Source organism: Salvelinus sp. IW2-2015, linkage group LG32 (genome assembly GCF_002910315.2).
Source record: "Salvelinus sp. IW2-2015 linkage group LG32, ASM291031v2, whole genome shotgun sequence".
NCBI lineage: Eukaryota > Metazoa > Chordata > Actinopteri > Salmoniformes > Salmonidae > Salvelinus > Salvelinus sp. IW2-2015.
Window position 1 is genome coordinate 15,369,784 of NC_036871.1, and position 4,778 is coordinate 15,374,561.

Here is a 4,778-nt window from a genome sequence, read left to right on the forward strand (position 1 = left end):
AAACAGTGTTTCTGGTTTTCACCCTGGAATGGAGGCTAAACAGTGTTTCTGGTTTTCACCTGGGAATGGAGTCTAAACAGTGTTTCTGGTTTTCACCCTGGGAATGGAGTCTAAACAGTGTTTCTGGTTTTCACCCTGGAATGGAGTCTAAACAGTGTTTCTGGTTTTCACCCTGGGAAGGGAGTCTAAACAGTGTTTCTGGTTTTCACCCTGGGAATGGAGTCTGAACATGCAAACCCTAAAACATTAGAGGGATAGTTTGGGGATTTGACTGAATGTGTAAAATTCGGTGAACTGTCCCTAAAAACTAGAGGTCTGTAGCTGTAGTGAGTGAACCAACATGTTGTCAGTGTTGACGTTATGGGGGCTACACGTATGCACCCACACCAACATGAATACCCCTACACACACACACCACAAACCCTAGTTGGCAGGCTACCAGACTGTATATGGCTGACTGGTCCATGTCAGTTGAATGGTAATAGCGTGGTAATGGGTGTCAGTGCTTAAAGACTACAGATGTTAGCACGCAGTCCAGTGGATCTGGTGCCATGAGATCCAGATGGAGGGAGATGGAGGGGGGGGGGGATAGAGAGGTAGAGAGGAAGAAGAAGTGAGGAGTGGAGCGACACAGTGACAGGAGGATAGGGGGAAGAAGAGGAGAGAGCAGAGAGGGAAATGATCAGAGAGCAGAAAAGACAAGAGGGAGATGGCTTAGGATGCACACATTCAGTTTATCTACCCTCCCTCCCTCCCTCTTTGACATCAACTCTCGCGTGGCTGGATAGGTAAATACTCCAGTGCTGTTCACACACATCCACACACTGTACTGTGTACTCAAGAGGCACAAAGTAGTTATCAACAGCCATCCATAAACATTACACACACCCACACACTTCACACACACACACACACCCACACACACACACCCCACACACACACACCCACAACACACCCACACACACACAACCACACACACACACACACACACACAACACACACACACACACACACACACACACACACACACACACACACACACACACACACACACACACACACACACACACACACATCTGGTAGCCTCCATATATGTAAGCCTACGGCATACACACACAAATGCGAAACACACACACTCACACACGCATGCACCGCCCACACACAGCACGGGCCCTGTCACCATTTATCAACACGTACTCACTGACATTCACAAATCCACGTAATACATATTTAGTACATTCCCACATACATCTAATACACATATTATCCATCAACAAGTTGTCTCAGCTGCTGTTGTTTGTGCTTCAGCATCTGGTGTGTGCATGAATAGACAGACAGCTAACTGTATACCCACCGTCTCACATAGTGATAAGGGCCCAGACTATTCTGACAGCAACGTCTATCATTGGAAAAACGACCCCGGAAATGACAGATTCTTCGACGAACTGCCGTATATTTCACTAAGAAGGTAATTGCGGGATTGATGGAGTTAGATTTACATTTACGATCCAGGCCAGCGGCGTGTTGATCCCTTTTGACATGCAGACTGCAGACTGTTGTGGATTTTCTCTCTATGATCTCTGCTTAATAAGTCGCAGTGTGTGTCTGATGAATGATTTTCTCGCATCAGATGTCGGCTAATTAACTTTGTTTATGAACAGAACTGAACTCGTAATGAGGAGAACGCAAGGCGGGATGTTAGTTTATATGTGTTGCCTGTAGCGAGTGTACATTATGGCGCTAGGAAGTATATTAGTTTAGGTGCACTTTTGAGCCACATCTGTGTCATGAGCTGTTAGTTATAGTTCTCTCTCTCTCTCTCTCTAACTCTCTCTCCTTCCTCTCTCCCCCCTCTCCCCCTCTCCCAATGGGCCTTGTTGTTTTATAACTGGGTAAAAATAAACCTGGAGGTTTGGATGCACTTTGGCCCGTACGCACAGATCAAGGAGCCATGAAATATTAAGGCTTGGATCTATATTTTATCGGTGGGCCATGAAAAGATGCGTCCGAGTTTAACAGGGCTTTACCAGAGAGAAGGAGGAGATACGCGGTTAGCTAATTAAATTATACATGAAAGTGGACTGGAATATGGAAAAAGGCAATGGATTCAAGTTTGTGCGTGTGTGTGTGTGCGCGTGTGCATATGTTTGCATGTGTATACCAGTGGAGGCTGCTGAGAGGAGGACGCCTCATAATAATGGCTGGAACGGTGCGAATGGAATGGCATTCCACTCATTCCTCTCCAGCCATTACCACGAACCTGTCCTCCCCAGTTAAGGTGCCACCAACTTCCTGTGGTGTATACGTGTGTATGCATTCCTATTTACTTGTGTGTTTGCCAGGCCTCCGATTCCTGAGATGTGTCTATCAGTATTACTACCCTTATTTCAGCCACACACATGTCCAGAACGTCATTATAGAATGCCGAGCTCTCAACCCTCTCATTGCTTAGCTGTAATCCAATCTCTATGGAGTCTCTAATAAGCAATTCCACAGAGGCAGGGTTCAAGGTAATGAGTGTACTAACAAGACAGGGCTTCCAGCCAAGGGCTATAGGTAAAGTGCCTTGAGCCCCTCCTTGACTAGATCCTGTCCTTCCTATCCCCCTCTCAGCCAGTCCTCAGCCACTCGAGACTCTGCTTAGCCTATGTGCTGCATGTCATGTAGATGAATGAGGTTCGTGAGCAGAGGATGGGTTCATTTGAATCATGGTTGCCATATTGTAAAAATCAGTCTGAGTGGCAATCAATGTCTTTGAGAGAATCAGCTCTCTGAAGGGTTGGGATGGATTTTGGCGACTGTCTTGAGCTGCATCTCAAATGACACCCTATTCTCTATGTAGCGCATCACTTTTGGCCATAGCCCCAGTACGCGGCTGTCCCATGTAGCTCTCGTCAAATGTAGTACAAGATATAGCAGGTAGGTTGGCATTTCAGASACATATTCTGTGTTGTCATTGCATGGGTTGAATAATATTCTCACTACGCCCCAAGCCAAGTGATCCTCCATTCCCAGACATCCCCAGACAGTGAACTGTACTCACCTATCTGAGACGCTTGATAGCGAGGCGMTTTTTATCAGTTTATGAGCTCCTATGGGGAGAGGCGGTGGGGAAATTGGTTCCTCCGCTATCAAAGGGCAGAGAGGAAGGGAGTGAGGGAGAGGAAAGGAAAAAATCTGTCTGCATTTTTCTCTCTCGCGCGTTCTTTTGTTCTCTCTCGATTTGTCTGTGTGTCTCTCTGTTTCTCTGTCTCGCTATCTCTCTCAATTCTATAGGGAGCAAACAYTATAGCCTTAATGGACTTTACTGTAATTACTGTAATTCAAATCCATTCACACATGCTMGCTTGTTCGCCTCCACCCAAAGAAAAATCATTCATTTTACTAATGCATTTTAACCTTTTGAGAGTTGGATTAATGTGATGCACAGGTCGTTTTTTTTTCATTGCACTTTGCTGTCATATGCATCATGGACATAACAGCATATGACATACTGTGTGGACAGATGGACATATTTCAATATTCATCCATTTCCCATTTCAACACCAAAATCGCCTTCCATGTACAAAGCCTTTACTCTATTCTGGATTGTTCACTGGKCACTCTGATTGGTTCTAGAGCTCTCCCTGAGAGCCGACATGTCTAACTGCACCTCCCCACTGGGCTGCCCGACCCACTTCTCAGGCTCTCCGGGGATGAAGATCTACATCGACCCCTTTACCTACGAGGACCCCAACGAGGCCGTCCGGGAGTTCGCCAAGGAGATCGATGTGTCCACCGTCAAYATCGAAGAGGTCATTGGTGCAGGTAAATGTGAATGAATGTGTGTGTGTGGTAGTAGATGTGGGAGGGGTGTGTGGAGAGGGGTGGGGGGGGGGGGGTGATTTTTTTGTGGGCAGTTGTGTTTGTTGGTTTTCTTTGTGGGTCAATATTTTATATGTGTGCAGAGTAGATAACAGTATTTTGCCACTTGACGCCTTTCTTTTTCCAGACATCCGTCTATAAATCCGTGACCGATGTTTAATTTTGCAGGCAGTTTGAATAAGACATGCTCATTCGACTTTTCTTTCTCTCGCTTGAATGTGCCTGCCTTCCTGTGATGCAATAGTCAACTATAAAGACAGCTTCTGCAAAGAATACAAAAGTTGATTATATTTATATATAATAGAATGAATATTAACAAATTACAGAAAAAGTAATATGAAAAGTCATTCTGCTGTCCTTAGCTAATAGCGAAAGGCTAAGAAATAACTTTATAGGGCCAAATAAGCATATAAAAACGCACATAATCAAAGAATAAAAATTCTTCTCTACATCCTCCGCTCTCCGCATCATTCAGGTCGCCCGATTCTCTCTAGTTCTCTCGCTCTCTGGCGCTCATCTCACATCTCTCCTTCTCTCTCGTCTCGCTCTCCTCTTCTCTAACTCTCGCTCTTCTCTCTCTCGGGACTTCCTTCCTCAGTGAGCAGGACAGACCTTGTTGACTGTAATGGAGGACATGCTGATTGTGTGTTGATTCATACGGAGACTAAAATAACACCAATGCAGGCTAATGAGACAAGGACTGGAATAGACTCCCATGGTCTGGCTGGGAAACCACTGCATAAAAAGTGAGTCCCGAGCCAGGGGAAGATAAGAAGGAAAGGAAAATGGGAGGAGGGGAAGGATAGGGGAGATGGAGGAGAGGAATAGGGGAGATGAGTGGAGAGGAGAGGGGAAGGGAAAGGGGGAGATGGAGGAGGGGAAGGATATAGGGGGAGATGGAAGGTGGGGAGAAG

The 4,778-nt window shown here is 45.8% G+C and overlaps 1 pseudogene; it reads left to right on the forward strand.

The window, feature by feature from the left end:
• LOC111956601 (ephrin type-B receptor 1-like) overlaps positions 1-4,778 on the forward strand; it is a 320,496-nt pseudogene that overhangs the window by 280,255 nt on the left and 35,463 nt on the right.